General features: G+C 37.3%; 1 pseudogene; it reads right to left on the bottom strand.

Annotated features, from left to right (window-relative positions):
- Positions 1-15866, bottom strand: part of LOC129238301 (uncharacterized) — a 36981-nt pseudogene extending 21115 nt beyond the window's left edge.
- Positions 15867-17483: the final 1617 nt, after the last annotated feature.

Below are 17483 nucleotides of genomic sequence, written 5' to 3'. Positions count from 1 at the left end.
GAATCCACCAAAGCAAGGAAACTCAAAAAGGCAAAAACAAAACAAATGCTCCTCTCAGTTGTCAAGATTTTACGTACATACAAATCTATTTTCGGCATCAAATGCTGAGATGATTCTTTATACCGTTATCTCACTGGCTATAGTTGTTACTCATGAATTAGTCATCAATCAGCCGCAAAATGGTCGTTAGAGTGATTTGTTGATTAAAATATGAAAACGCACTAAATGATAAAGAACACAAAAATGTCTGGAAAACGGACATTGTTTGTGGTGACTCAGTCGGCCTATTATAGTTATTATTCGTTTCATTTAACACGACAAACTATTTATAACATAATAAATCGTGCAAGAAATGAAAGCGGATCTAAAACTTGCATGTGGACGACCACGGAAAATATCTCTATTTTGTAGAGAAACGTAGCCGCGAAACCGCACATTTCGACAATAAAACTTGTGAGTTTAAAGATGAATTTCATGTCCATTTCATGAATTTCTCATAAAACAACCTGCGAAGTTTTGCAAAACCACAATTAAACTTCATGAATTGCTCGAAAGAAGCCTCTCGTCGCTGCTCAGCATATTGTCTCTCAGCAGTTATCTTTAGCTAGAACTTACCTAGCTCAACCATGCAAATAATTAAAATACAACATAACTATGACGCATTGACCACTAAGGCTAGTATTGTCACCTGCGAAGCGAATGACAATATAGGCGTATCTAGCAGTCTCGAATTGTGAGATGTGAATCGCCAGTGAATTCGCCACAAAATGGCGAATGAGTGTAGAAAATGGATCCTCTGTATTGTAAAAAACTACATTCACTTCGCCATTACTATCAAAATTTGGCTACTGCTTATTCTGTTCGCATTAAAAAAATACAAAAGGACGCAAGTACACTTTAATCTTGTGTATATAATCTATTTAATAATTTCAAATTTATAGAAAAAGAAACTACAAACATGGCTAGATATAATAGAAACATGTACGAGCTAAAAAACAGGAACTAAAATTATAAGAAATAAAAGAAAAATGGCACAGAATTTAGAAAAAAAGATGACACAAAGAAAAGATGGAAATGAAGGCAAAATAAGCTGGACCTCAAATACAAAGCATAGATTTAGAATTATGAACCATAGCTAATGAAAATGAAATGAAAAGTAGCACTATATGTGAAGTAATTTTAAGTTTAATATTTTATGAAGTGAAAGAATTTAATTTGTGATTTTTGTTTATTTTTTATGAACCTATGAAAAAATCGTTTTTTTAAGCTTAAATAATATCCGTAATGTGTTATAAATTTAGATTCTTGCGAATTTCAAATATTGGTCGCTTTACGTTCAAAAAAAGTTGAGAAATATTAAAGCCAAATAATCAGCCGAAACGGTGATGCCAATTGGCCGCTTAGAAGCCCCGATTTAACTTCACTTGGCTATTATTTTGTGGGACGCCGTTAAAGATAAAAACGTGTTTCTTTCATCCCTGCATAAATATGTATATGCATGTACATATATAACGAATGTAAAATTTATTTAGCGCTAAATTTCGATTTCGTATTTGACTTCCTTTCCTTCTATTATTTTCTTAAGTTTTGAAGATATTTGCATGCAAAGGAAAAGTGAGTGAGCGTCATAGTTGTTTTGGATTTATCGTGCATGCGTCATTGCATATCAATTACTTCTGCATACATCCATACATACATGCATATTAGGGCGGGTCGATTAAAAAATCGCGTATTGCTCTGTGAAAAGCGTATTCTAGGGATCAAAATAAGAAACTTTGCCGAAGGAGCCATACCTCTAAAACGAATTCTGATGTCCCCCAACTTGGGTCTAACGAAAAATCCCACTTTGACCCATTTAGAGTGCTCCAATCGAGTCCAAATGTATGACCGACCCCCACTAACTTTGGACGGCCGATCCACCCATGCCAGTGGCACACCCCCTGGAACTCCCCTGGTGGGTTCCCCATACAATCATTTCAAAATATCACTATTTTTGGCCTTTACATGAGACAAGAAACTAAAAAGTTCGACCCAAATTGGGGGACATCATAATTCGTTTTAGAGGTATGGTTCCTTCGGCAAAGTTTCTTATTTTGATCCCTAGAATATGATTTTCACAGAGCAATGGGCGATTTTTTTGCCTCCTCGACCCGGCCTAATGCATATATACCTATACATGCGTCCTATGTGCATGCCTACATGAAAAGGGGTGGAAAATATTATTTCAACACAGTGTACACCTTCGAAACGCATAAATATTATGTAAAGTTATTTGCAGCGGATAATTGTGTTTTTTTATTTTTATTAACAAATTATTTAAGCATTCGCAAATGTATGCTTAAGAAAAGAAATACCTCAATGTGATGCAAGTGTACAGACATTTATGAACTACATATGCAACAACACTGTCCCTGCAGGGAAAAATCGTAGTTGCGAACTATTATGGAATAGTAGTAGTAATTCTTTATTTATTTATTTATTTATAAACGTTTATTACGTTTGAATAACACCGGCACACAAAAAAAAAAAATTGTCTGTACACCGGGCGCCACCTATCTGCGGGCATGTTTTTCGACTCGCTGAATACGAATTTCAAGTCAGTTTGGGCCGTCAAGCCTTCAATTTCGAGTAAATTGCAAACAAATCCAAAAAATAGCGAAAATTCGATGTTTTGGCAAAAAAAAAATTTTGAGATCTAAGGAAAGCATAATTTTTTATGTATTTTGATCCGTTACATACTAATTTCGATCGTACTTACTTTTATCGGAATAGAGAAGGGGAGTTCCGGAAGTTTTTCACAAAGGACGATGAGAACTCGGTGGTGTACTGTTCCAATGTTAAAAGCTTGGTTGATGAATTAAAACCTAATATCTGTAAAGACGATGAGTGGAGACTCTTTATAGATTCATCAACTAGAAGTCTCAAAGCTGTCTTGCTTCACATTGGAAACATATTAGCGCCAATTCCAATAGCCCATTCGACGAAGCTTAAGGAGACCTATGAAAATTTGGAAATTGGATTGGACAAGATAAAGTATTCAGAACACCAATGGCAAATTTGCGGGGATCTCAAAATCGCAAAACTTCTTTTAGGCCAACAATCAGGATTCACAAAATATCCTTGCTATCTATGTTTGTGGGATAGCAGAGACAGAAAGACTCACTATGTGAAAAAAGAATGGCCTGCGAGAGTGCAATTAAATGTCGGTACTCAAAATGTAATACGAACACCATTAATTCAGCCTTCAAGCTATCTGCTGCCGCCTCTTCACATCAAATTAGGTCTCATGAAACAATATGTCAAAGCTCTGGGCAAGGATGGTGTTTGTTTTCAGTACTTGAGAGAAAAGTTTCCGGCGATAAGTGATGCCAAATTAAAAAAGAGAATTTTTAATGGACCCCAAATTAGAACTCTATTTCAGGATGCTAATTTTATAGGTAAAATGAATGATACGGAGAGAGCAGCTTGGGTAAGTTTAAAAAATGTGTGTCATAACTTTTTAGGAAATAATAAAAGTGAAAATTACACTACAATAGTCGAAGAATTAGTGACAAATTACAAAAACTTAGGATGCTTAATGAATCTAAAACTCCACTTCTTAGATTCTCACATCGGCTACTTTCCTGAGAATCTTGGGGAGTACAGTGAAGAACAGGTAGAACGCTTTCATCAAGACATGAGTGAAATGGAGACTAGGTATCAAGGAAATTGGAATATCAACATGATGGCAGACTATTGCCGGACACTCAAAAAAGATATACCAAAAGATAATAACAAACGAAAGACAAGTCCTCTCCGTAGATCAATTGAAAATAAAAGAGTTCGATACCACCGGACAACAGTTTGAAAGTCGGAAAGGAAAATAGTTCTTCTAATTCTTTTTATACGTCATTTTCATAGATTTTAAAATTTTTTTGCATTTTCAGATTTTAATATTGTATTTTTTTTAATAAACAATACAATAAAATTTATTTAATTGTATTTAAAATATTTTTTTCAATTTTTTCAGCAGCAATTTTCTGCTATTTTATCCATTTTTTGCTATTTTTGCTATTTTATTCGAATTTTCGCTAATTTTTGGGTTTTTTTGCAATTTACTCGTAATTGAAGGCTGGATGGCCCAAACTGACTTGAAATTCGTATTCAGCGGGTCGAAACACATGGCCGTAGATAGGTGGCTCCGGTGTACAGACAACTTTTTTTTTTTGTGTGCCAGTGTAATTAAACGCTGCAATGAGAAATTCTCTATAGCGTAAGGCTGAGTATATAAAGCAAGTTAGGCTTTTCCAATTGTGGCCAATAAGTATATCTATTACTTCTGCTTCATTTAGCTTCGCTGCGTTTAGATATCTTGTTCTGATCTCTTTCAGTACCGGACAGCTTCCTAAAAGCTGCTGCATATCTTCTTCCTCGTTTAAAGTGCAGAGGGTGCAAATTTTCTGGGTATTTCTGGTGGTTGCATTTAGCTTTAGTAAACTACAACTTACTTTGAAAATTGCTGTAATGTGAGGTAGTCGCACAACTTATTTAATATATGATTCCCCTTTTGAAATGTTTATAAATTCGCGTCGCACTTGACTGTGCTTTTTGCCTTGCCATGTTGAGATCTTTTATTTTCATTCTGGTAAAAAATTGCACACAGCGATTTTGCCAGTCTGTAGCGGTGATGTTTTCTTCAAACTTCAGACCGAACTCCATTCCCACTGTCGTTCAGATGCTTAAGCCAAAACACATTTTTACTTCTTGTGTTAGTTTGTGTGGTCTGTTGAGTCTGTTGCAATTATATCTATAAATGGTTTTCCAGATATACTTCATGTGTAGGTCTAAAAAATAAATGTGGCTATCTTCTATTTGGGTGTTTGGCCGAGCTCCTCCTCCTATTTGTGGTGTGCGTCTTGTTGTTGTTCCACAAATGGAGGGACCTACAGTTTCAAGCCGACTCCGAACGGCAGATTTTTTTTTGAGGAGCTTTTTACTGGCAGAAATACACTCGGAGGTTTGCCATTGCCTGCCGAGGGGCGACCGCTATTAGAAAAATGTTTTTCTTAATTTTGGTGTTTCACCGAGATTCGAACCAACATTCTCTCTGTGAATTCCGAATGGTAGTCACGCACCAACCCATTCGGCTACGGCGGCCGCCTTAAATAAAATGCATGAATTAAAATACAAATTTACATTTAACTTCATATTGTGTGCATGTTTATTGCCCAATAACACCGCTTAGAAATTTGTATGGCCCTTTGGTTCTTCTTTCCTTGAGTTCAGTCTATGTTTTAAGGTTTTTGCTGACAAAATACTGAAAATTGCAGAAATCTATTAAAGATAAATTTAATGCACACACTCTGCTTTTTTTGTGATCGAAAATAATATACGCCATCATTGTTCTGTTTTCCGGTACCACCTTTTCATTCATATGTATTAATTAAGGGGTTAGGTGGGTTACAGAGGTTCAAAAAAAGGGTATTTTTACTATTTTTGTTTAATATATACAATCATATATTTTATTTAAACAATTCAGCATATCAAAGATACATATTTAGACAGTATTTTGTGAAATTTTTATTTAAAAATTCCGAAAACTCAGCCGTTGGTACCTCATCTCCCTTAACGTCTCACAAAAAAATGCTCTTGCCGTGGACAGCATAACTCATTATTGGTTCATTTAAAATCAAAAAACCAAAAATATTTCGTTAGTACATGGATAAATCTCGTTACTGGACGAAGGAAAAAAAAATAAAATTTAATTTGAATTTTTGACAGACTTTGAACAAAAAAACACATTTTTTGGTCAAATTTTCGTCATGTGTTGGCTCGAAAAAATTAGTTGTAATAAAAATAAAAAAAAAATCCTTCGTTCAATAACTTGATAATGTTATTCCAAAGATGTGTGCAAAATTTGAACAAAATCGCTTCATAACTTTTCGAGAAATCGTGTCCACCGACTTAAAAAATCGAGTTTTGAGATAAACGCGTATACCTGCGAAACGCTGCACTGACATGGCCTGATGGGCGGAACTTCTGAAGGGTCTATCTCGTAGAATTTTACTCGGATCAATTTGAAATTTTAGGAGAATATTTTAAACATATTATACTATTTCATAAGACAAAAAAAAAAAATCGATTTTTTGAAATTTTCAAACCCACCTAACCCCTTAAGAATTGTTTAGCATTCTACCCTGTCCCAGAATCTTGCCGAATCAATATCCTCTAATCATCGCGATGCATTGTTGCGTCTAAAGAAGAGTCTTAAACTCATCTAAAAAAAATCAGCTAATTTGCCAAATATATCATTTTACTACCAGTACTATTCTAATCAATGGCGAAGTAGTATGATTTCTCCTATGAAATACCAGCATCTGTACTAAAATTTTTGCATACTAGTTTGGCTTCTCTCTGCGGGGGTACTATCAGCACATTAGGTGCTGATTGGGTTGATTGGCTCATTTTCTGTATCGATATATGTATGCAGCATATCTGGGTGGAAACTGCAAGGGATGAAAACTGCAAGATGTGTGCAACGTGAGAAATGATCAATGTGTGATCAATAAAGCACGGGGTTGTAAAATGGGTTTACTTGTTTAATACTTTTGTGCACCCAAAAATGTATTTTCAACAAACAGAATGTTCTTTTTTAACCCTGCATAACCCATCATATTTTTAATACATTTTTGCTAATGTTAGTCACATCGACTAACATAGTCTAAAAACTGCTTCCAAAAAGCCAGGAGCACCCCAATTACCCCAAAAACCTATTTAAAAAGAACATTAGGAATATTGTAGATTGTATAGCGTTTTTCAATAGGTGCGCTTCAACTTTTTTCCGATAGGGAGGGCGAACGACGCAATATTTTTTATTTTTCGCTTGTCATTTGTAAACTTCATTAGTATACATTTCATCATGGAACGCTACACACTTGAGCAACGATTGCAAATCGTGCAAATTTTTTATGAAAATAATCGTTCTGTTGCTGCTACTTTAAGACTACTTTTTTCCAAAAAATCATATTCAGTGATGAAGCTCACTTTTGGCTCAATGGCTTTGTCAACAAGCAAAATATGCATTACTGGGCAGAAAGCAATCCACACGTGATTCATGAGGCACCGTTGCATCCCGAAAAAATCACTGTTTGGTGCGGTTTACATGGCGGCGGCGTAATTGGCCCATATTTTTTCGTTGACGAGAACGATCGCCACGTTACTGTGAATGGAAATCGATACCGCGACATGATAAACAATTATTTTTGGCCGCAATTGAATGGTATGGACTTAGACGACATGTGGTTTCAGCAGGACGGGGCCACAAGCCACACAGCACACACTACAATTGATTTGTTGAAGTAAGTTCGATGAGCGCATTATTTCCAGAAATGGACCGGTCGAATGGCCGCCGCGCTCGTGTGATTTGACGCCTCTAGACTATTTTCTTTGGGGTTATGTGAAGTCATTGGTCTACAGTAACAAGCCGGCGACGATTTGTGAGCTCAGAGCCAATATTGAACGCGGAATTGCTGGAATTTCGGCCGATTTATGCAAAAGAGTGGTCTAAAATTGGGTTCAACGATTGGACTTCGTAAAACGTGCACGCGGTGGTCATGCAAAAGAAATCGAATTTCATACTTAAATGTATATGTTCAAACTCGATAATAAAAAAAAAAATTAGTTAAAAAAGTCAAACCGTTTGTGTTTTATTCAAAAAAGTTCAAAAGTTGAAGCGCTCTTACTGAAAAACGCGTTAGAAGTAAAACAAAAACAAAGCTTTTCAAGTTTGGTTTTTAGTTTTAGACAAATTTATTAGTGCTATTATAAAAAAAAGGTCAACATAAAAAGCTTTCGACTACTAAAACGTTAACAATACTTATATATTAAAAAAAAACCAAGAACAAAATAAAAAGTTAGTGTTTTGAATAGAAGGTGCACAAATCAACTTGTGCTCACCGCATATACTTTTTTACACAATGAGCACGCTGTCACGTCATGCGGTGTTTCTGATAGGGGCAGAAATTTTTCTTTTATTGCGTCCCCTTAGTATTAAAATAGCCTATAAATTTTTCGATGTTTTGAGAAAATGAATTTCAAACTTTTTGTTGAAAGTAGCTCTCACTCAAATCTTATTATGTCTGTAAATATTTATTATTTTTTGACTGACGTTTTGACCCACTTTGTGGAACAAGAATTTGATAAAATTTTGACCACATATAAAATCGACGATGGAGAATCCAAAAATTCAATAAAAAAATAATAGCCTATGAGCACATAGGCTATTGTTATACTAAGGGGACGATTGGTTTCTTTTTGACTTGAGTTCCCAGGTGTTATATTCTCAATTCATTCTACTAAAATATCTGCCTCCTGTCATCAAACAAAGAGTCAGCGCACTAGCGTATCGGCACCCACGTGTCACTGTTGACAGTTACGATTTCGAGGTTGTTGAGAGTGAATGTGTGTTCTCAGCTGCTGCAACGTCTTGAATCTTTAGATAAAGATGAAACACCAGAACCGCCCCCTAGAGATGGCCTTCACCCCAAGAAGATTCTCCTGTCTATTTGCTGGGATATAGCCGGTATTGTTTATTATGAACTTCTGGAACCAAACCAGATGACAACTGCTGATTATTATTCCCATCAGTTATCACACCTGAATGAGGCACTTAAAACAAATCGACCATCTTTAGTGAATAGACGTAAAGTCTTGTTTCACCACGACAACGCAAGACCTCATACCGCAAGGCAAACATTAGGCAAGCTGAACGAGCTCGGATGGGAGCTAATGCCGCATCCACCATACTCTCCGGATATATTGCACCTGATAATACTCGTAACTATCACCTTTTCCGTGGACTTCAATCCCATATGAGTAACAAGAAGCTATAAAAAGAGATATCGGAGCGTATTTTGGCCCCAAGGACAAACAATTTTTGAGCAGGGAGTTAAAAATTTGCCTAAACGTTGGGAAGACATTGTTAATATTGAAGGAAAATATATTTTTGATTAATAATTACTTTAAACATCTCTTGTATTAATTTTAAAACCAGCTTTAAAAAATGCACGAACTTATGGACTGACCTGATACTTTGGACTAAGTAGGCAACTGAGTAGTAAAGTCCTCTTCCGACGAACAAAACTAACACTCTATAAGGCTCTTATTATGCCCGTCCTAACGTATGGCGTAGAAGCTTGGACGATGACAACATCCGATGAAGCGACACTTGGAGTGTTTGAGAGAAACATTCTGCGAAAGATTTTTGGACCTTTGCACGTTGGCAACGACGAATATCGCAGGCGATGGAACGATGAGCTGTATGAGCTTTACGACGACATTGACATAGCGCAGCGAATAAAGATCCAGCGGCTACGCTGGCTGGGTCATGTCGTCCGAATGGATACAAACGCTCCGGCTCTGAAAGTATTCGATGCGGTACCAGCTGGTGGTAGCAGACGGAGAGGAAGGCCTCCTCAGCGTTGGAAAGATCAGGTAGAAAAGGACTTGGCTCCACTTGGTGTGCCCAACTGGTGCCGGTTAGCACGAAAAAGAAACGACTGGCGCGCTTTGTTAAACAGTTAAACAAACCTTAAATGACAAAAGAAGCTTCTTCGTTAAAAGTCATCCGAACTTACTCCAAGTTTTGCCATTGCTCAAAAAACAACTACTTTTGTACATACACACATACATACATGCATATTAGGGCGGGCCGATTTAAAAATAGCTCATTGCTCTGTGAAAATCGTATTCTAGGGATCAAAATAAGAAACTTTGCCGAAGGAACCATACCTCTAAAACGAATTCTGATGTCCCCCAATTTGGGTCGAACGAAAAATCCCACTTTGACCCATTTAGAGTGCTCCAATCGAGTCCAAATGTATGACCGACCCCCACTAACTTTGGACGGCCGATCCACCCATGCCAGTGGCACACCACCTGGAACTCCCCTGGGGGGTTCCCCATACAATCATTTCAAAATATCACCATTTTTGGCCTTTACATGAGAAAAGAAACTAATGGCTATGTTTTTTCTTTATTTTTATTTATTTATAATAATATTTATTAGTTATTTATAATAATATCTATTTTTTCTCTTAAGAAATTTATTTAGTCAGAACATATGTAAATGAAAAAATTAATTTAAGTGAGTTATAGAAAAGAAACTAAAAAGTTCGACCCAAATTGGGGGACATCAGAATTCGTTTTATAGGTATGGTTCCTTCGGCAAAGTTTCTTATTTTAATCCCTAGAATATGATTTTCACAGAGCAATGGGCGATTTTTTTGCCTCCCCACAAATCGACCCGGCCTAATGCATATATACATATTGCTCTATATGTAAGGAAGCTCCTCTGTGGGGTGAACAAAAATCATGTGTTGATTGTATGAAAAATGGTACATAACTTCTTTAATATATTTTTTATAAATGAAAAACATTGCATATTGTATTTTTACTAAATAAAGAAAATAAAGAGTTATAATCAAACATATAGAATACCATACCTCAACGTCATCATCATCATCATCAATAGCACTACAGTCTTGTGCAGACCATTGTTTCCACAACTACGGTTCTCCACTCCCATCGATCCTCTGCTACGCCTTTATAGTTTGCCATCCCCAGTTTCCGCAAGTTGGCTGTGGGCTCAATCCAGCTTTTGCTTGGTCTCCCTCTACCTCTCCGCTCAGTCACTTGCGTATGGAACTATATACTGGCAGCTCTCCATTTGAGCATTCTGTACATGGTACATCGATAAGTTCCGTCACCTCGGCGGAAGGGACCATATATTTTTTGCAGACATTTTTTTTCAAACCTCAGTATTTGGTGGATGTCTGTTGTTTTAAGTACTCTACCTCGCTGCTGTATGTTAGTATGAACCGTACAAGCAGAGAGTGTTAATGGAAACTTCACTGGTTGGCACATTTGGTATCAATACACTTTTGAGTTATTACACTTTCATATACACCTTATATACATATGCACATAGTATGTCTGTACATACAAAAATATATGGGACAATATAATCGCACATATTCGAATGTGCACATAAACGCATAAATGCTGAACTTGCCGTGATTTATAGTTCGAACTGAATCACGTTTTAAATATTTTTCTCCAACAACATAGTCCTCGAAGTGATTGCTGCACACATACGAATTATAAGGCGTGGAGCGAGCAGTTGGTTTCAAGTGCAAATTTTGGAGCCATTTCTGTGCCACGGCCTTATTCCGCGGTAAAAGAAATAATTTTTTGTTTTCCTCGTTACACCCGTGAACTATACACTTATGCACCTTAGACATTTTTTTTGAATGTTTATAATTTTCGAAACTTTTCACAAAAAATTGCACAATTGCTCACCAGGACCAACTCACTTTGTAAATTTTGTGTTCTGACACGCACCAACTATTCTTTTGATTTCTTTTATTTTGGCGCATATCTACATTCGCAATATAGTCCGGGAGCCAGGGGTCATTTTGACCTCATCATTTCATGTCGACTGATTTTAATACTGAAAGCAGACACCATCCAATGGATGACGAAACCAACCGTCAGCTGCTCCAGTAGCGGTGGGTACGTGCGTGGGATGCCGCGAAACGTGTCGAAAAAAAATTTTTAACAACTCATTTAATACCGGCTGAAATTTTTTTTGTGTATTGTTGACATTTAGTAGAATAAAAAAAAATAATCAGCTGCGCCGTAGAGGGGGGAAAATACGTCAGCTGAACGCAATGATACATTCTTGCTTCGGCTGACGGTCTTTCCACCGCTATAAACGCAGCTTACCATCATTATTATAACGGGTGCTTTTTTAGCTATTATCTTTTTAAACAGTTTTGTTTCATTGTCAAACATCTTCAGTTTGGTCTATAATTTAACCATGAATCGTCTTACAAACGAACAACGCTTGCAAATCATTGAATTTTATTATAAAAATGCGTGTTCTGTTAAGAAAGTTTAAAGTCGAAAAATTGTGTTCAGCGACGAAGCTCATTTTTGGATCAATCGGTACGTAAATAAGCAGAATTGTCGATCTTGGAGTGAAGATCAGCCAGAAGAATTGCAAGAGCTACCAATGTATCCAGAAAAGGTCACAGTTTGGTGCGGTTTATGGGCTGGAGGTATCATTGGACCGTACTTCTTCAAAAATGCTGCGAATCGTAACGTAACTGTGAATGGTGAGCGCTACCGTGAAATGATATCCAACTGCAAGAGCTTGACTTGCATGACATGTGGTTTCAGCAAGACGGTGCCACATGCCACACAGCACGCGTAACAATGGACTTGTTGAGAGGCGAGTTCGGTGAACAATTTATTTCACGTTCGGGACCTGTCAATTGGCCACCCAGATCGTGGGATATAACGCCTTTTGATTATTTTTGTGGGGCTATGTTAAAGCTCATGTCTATTCAGACAAACCTGCTTAACGCATTGGAAGACAACATTAAAGCATTTATATGTGAGATACCGGCCGAAGCATTGGAAAGAGTATGCCAAAATTGGACTAGGCGGATGGACAATTTGAAGCGCAGTTGCGGTCAACATTTGCATGAAATAATCTTCAAACATTAAGTTATATCGACTGTACTATCGATTTAAATAAAAATGTCATGCATTTTTCTGAATTTGACGTGTGTTTTTTTGGAAAACTTTCCTATAGCTCTTAAAAAATCACTCTTCGATTTCATATGTGTCGAAAATTATGTAAAAAAAATTTCAATCGGCATAAAGTAGTTTTACTTTATAATTTATTTTACAAGTTCGCCTGTTCAGCTCTATAGGGAACCTAGGAGGTTGGGACTTTCACAGTTATAATAGTGTGACATTGCTCTTTCTAATGGGTGTGGTGGGTGGTGCCACGCCCCATCCCCCTCCGCCCCCCCATTCAAATATATCGTGGTAGTAATGGAAAGTTTTGCTTTCATTTGGAAATGCGGATTATCCTGTATGGCTTGAGACAATTCCTATCGAAGCGTACATATAGTAACTTTTCAAACTGTATACGAACATTTATTGATGTTACCGGAACAGATGGCGTTAGAAACTTTCCTTTGAACGAAAGTTGTTTTGGTGTTGATTTCTTGGCCAAATTTTCCATTTGCGAAAGATCCGAGTCATTATCCAACTGCTCATTGGCATCCTCATCCTCGACTTCATTGCCCTCTTCATCGGAACTTTCTTCGTCGATTTCATCGTCCGTCTGTGTTTGCTCGTCTGCCGTTGAGGTTATATATATGTACGTTTTCTTTTCAAATTAAGCTGCTTCGCACTGAGGTAGCAAAAAGGTTCGAGAATACGGCGCTTTTTCACAGATTTGCTTGCCAATGTGACCGAACTGTTGTGCTCATCGGGTGAGTATACCATTGATGCACTAAATAAAGAAGAAAAATGTATATTATTTGTAACACTGTTGGCGGCCGCCGTAGCCGAATGGGTCGGTGCGTGATTACCATTCGGAATTCACAGAGAGAACGTTGGTTCGAATCTCGGTGAAAGCAAAATTAAGAAAAACATTTTTCTAATAGCGGTCGCCCCTCGGCAGGCAATGGCAAACCTCCGAGTGTATTTCTGCCATGAAAAAGCTCCTCATAAAAATATCTGCCGTTCGGAGTCGGCTTGAAACTGTAGGTCCCTCCATTTGTGGAACAACAACAAGACGCACACCACAAATAGGAGGAGGAGGGGCTCGGCCAAACACCCAAAAAGGGTGTACGCGCCAATTATATATATATATACATATATATATATATGCTTGTTGTTTTTACACCAACCGTTTTCTTTTTCGTTGGATGTGTTTTTTAGTAGTATTCTCTTTATCCGAGTGTAAGCTAGTGGCGGCCACTGAACTATGCTTAGCACGTTTTGTTTTAGTGTGGCGTTTTCACTTTGATCGAATTTTAAAAATGATTCTAATGAGCGAGTTATGGAAACCCTCATAACACAACCACCGATCGAACCTCTAAGATTAAATACAAAATAACTAAGTCAATGAACTAAATTGAGTTCATAAGAATTATTATTAAAATATAGAATAAGCAAATTTGCAATTAATTTATAAGCTTCATATTACCGATTGCCGAATTAACAAAATCTTGTAAACTGCTAATTAAGCAATATTAACATTATTAAGAAATTGATTTAGTATTAAAATACAGAATAAGCAATTTTGTAATTAAATTATAAATTTCATATTAAACACTTTTAATAAAGAGAATCAGTTGTAATTCAATGGTGAAAGAAAGTAGTGAATTTTTTTTTTTTCTATCCTGCAGAAATCTAACTCTTTCGGATAACTTACATACTTTCAAACAACTGCAAGCGCAGACTGTCTAGCAACAAAGTCACAACTCGATCGACTGCAACAAACAGCATCCAATAAATCAAATATACTCATATAAATTTTTTAAGACTGTTCTTACCAGTGCGCGAAATATTTACATATTGTACATATTCGCATATTATATCTTCCAAGTCTGGACAGAAGCTGTGTGGTATAAAACCTTGGCAAAACTTTCATTTACTACAACGATATATTTGAATGGGGAGCGGAGGGGGAGGGAGCGTGGCACCACCCACCACACCCATTCGAAAGAGCAAGGTCACACCATTATAACTGTGAAAGTCCCAACCTCCTAGGGTCCCTATAGAACCCCCAGGAGAAGTTTAAAAATTAGGTTTTTTCCGACCACATTTGCAGTTTGTACTGAAAATATTAATTTACATAAAATAAAAACAATTTTGTAAGAATTTATTATATTTTATATAAATATTTTATTGCTTCAATTAAACTTTTAAATGGATCTAGTTTTTTCGACTTACTGTCGCGTCTCCACATGAATTCTACTATGACATCGGAGAAGTTGCCAGTGATGTTGTAGTTATCTTTGCAAAAAAAAAAAAAACGTTTCACAACCCGCCACTGCGACTCGATCCGCTGGGTGTGTGTTCCATCTTCTGCTACAAATGAGCTGACAGGATCGCTGTGGTTCACCTTTTGGTGAACGTACCCATACTCCGGCAGGGAGTCGTACGCTCACCAGCAATCAGTACGAATGGTGGTGCCTTCAATGACATGTTTTCTTATAAGAGGTATTAGAACCTTGGCGGATCTTACATTGTCTGGGCACACCTCCAAACGAAGGTCTTCTTTTCCATCCTCTATCATTCCAAGTACCCAGTGTCCTTCGACTCTCTTCCCTCGAAAATATAAGATAAGTCACAGATAATGCTGTTACAAATTTTGTCCACTATTAACCAAATTACCTTTGTTGTACTTTCTTTTCCCAAATTTGCTTTCATCAATTTGGACAATTTTTCCAACGCCGCCAATTCTCCCTTGAACTGCTTGATTATCTAACTGGTATATTACCACAGCCTCCCTGCAGTAGCCATACCAGTCAGATATCGTTCTTGATGATAGGATGGTTCCATCCTTTATGAAATCTTCGCGCTGCACCGTTTCTTGAGGCGTGCGGTATGCAAAACAAAACATTAAATAAAATATTCGCGGAAGATCTAGTCGCGCATTCTCAATTAAGTGCCTGTGACACGAGAGATGTTCTTCTTGGAGCTGCACTGGCCACAAGAGCACACAAAGAACCCAACTTTGTTGTTGCCCATTTTTAGCCGCATTTGTGTCTTATGTACTGCACACAACATTGTTTTCCTCAAGAGCCCAGCTTCTTCCGCGAATTTAGGGCATTTTTCTTGTGTTCCCAGTTCGGTAACCACGTCTGTCAAATTCCACATTGATTTGATTTCACTCGCGCTTATCCTTTTTTTCACACCTGCACTGGTGGAAGCTTCATCGTCATCTACATATTAAATTATCAATGTTATTAAACTCTTTGTTTGTTAATTTATTTATATTTACCAGAATAATTATTCATATTGCACAAAATTGTTTTAGTAAAAATATCAGCAGCCGTTTCACAGAATAGATAAACGAAATTTGAGTCCCGTTAGGACAATACCGTTAGCCCAACCAACATTTAGGCAAGGTTTTAAAATTCATAAGTAAAAATAAGTATACTTTGAACATATTGAAAAAAGTGCAGAGTATCAACTCCAGATCTGTGAAAAAATTAAAAGTTGTCGTGTCTCCCTCGCGCCTCCGGCCCAAGAACACGCTCATGATGATATAACCCTCAATCAATAGAATTCGTCTTCCTGGTACTGCAGTATAGTGGAACACAATTCTTTCTCGCACACCACAAATAGGACGAGGAGCTCGGCCAAACACCCAAAAAGGGTGTACGCGCCAATTGTATGTATATGTATATATATAAGGATCTTTATTCGCTGCGCTATGTCTACGTTGCCAACGTGCAAAGGTCCAAAAATCTTACGCAGAATCTTTCTCTCGAACACTCCAAGCGTCGCTTCATCGGATATTGTCATCGTCCACCCACTGCGCCATACGTTAGGACGGGCATGATGAGAGTCTCGTAGAGTGTTAGTTTTGTTCGTCGAGAGAGGACTTTACTGCTCAGTTGCCTACTTAGTCCAAAGTAGCACTTGTTGGCAAGAGAGATTCTACGTTGAATTTCAAGGCTGACATTGTTATCGGTGTTAATGCTCGTTCCTAAATAAACGAAGTCTTTTACAACCTCGAAATTATAACTGTCAACAGTGACGTGGGTGCCGATACGCGAGTGCGCCGACTGTTTGTTTGATGACAGGAGGTACTTCGTTTTGTCCTCGTTCACCACCAGACCCATTCGCTGTGCCTCCGTATCCAGTTTGGAGAAGGCAGAACTAACAACGCGGTTGTTAAGGCCGATAATGTCAATATCATCGGCATACGCCAGCAATTGTACGCTCTTATAAAATATTGTGCCTGCAGATATACGACCGCAAAGAGTTAAAATGCTTGCCAACCCAACGCAACCCGCAGCGAAAAATGGGTTTGAAATGCATGCTGCTACTCTCGCTTAAAATTTGCATTTGGATTATTACAAAATATTGAACAATTTAAAACTAAAATAGAAAAACTACTGAACTCAAATTGAAACTAATATTCCCTACTTTTAGGCAAAAATGTGCTGACAAACGCTTTGAGAAAAATATTAAATTTTCCCACGCTTCTACATGCCCCTAAAAGTATGTTTTATGAATTTTACGATGTTTCCGCATGACCGTGAACATTGAAGAGCTTCTATGATTGAAAATAAATGTAGGCAAGTAATTTTCGTTCAGAATAAAAACCAACAAATACATTTTTTGCACAAGGATGATAGGTTTCAAAGTTTGCTTGCCACGTCACTTAAGAGAGAATGGAAACAAAATACATAACAAAAAGTGTCAAGTGCGGTTAGTTGAATACAAAACAAAACCAAAAAAGAAAAAAAAAACGTGGTTAGCAAATTGTGAAAAGTTATGTTTTAAATGAAAAAAAAGAAACAGCATAAACCGCGCGTCGTTTTCAGCAGCTATAATTCTTAGGGCAGTATGCGCCTGAAGTATTTAGACCAGTGTTGCCAATTTAGCGACTATATCGCTAGAAT

Source organism: Anastrepha obliqua, chromosome 2, assembly GCF_027943255.1.
Source record: "Anastrepha obliqua isolate idAnaObli1 chromosome 2, idAnaObli1_1.0, whole genome shotgun sequence".
In the NCBI taxonomy this organism is placed as follows: domain Eukaryota; kingdom Metazoa; phylum Arthropoda; class Insecta; order Diptera; family Tephritidae; genus Anastrepha; species Anastrepha obliqua.
This window is presented reverse-complemented; position numbering and strand designations above follow the sequence as displayed.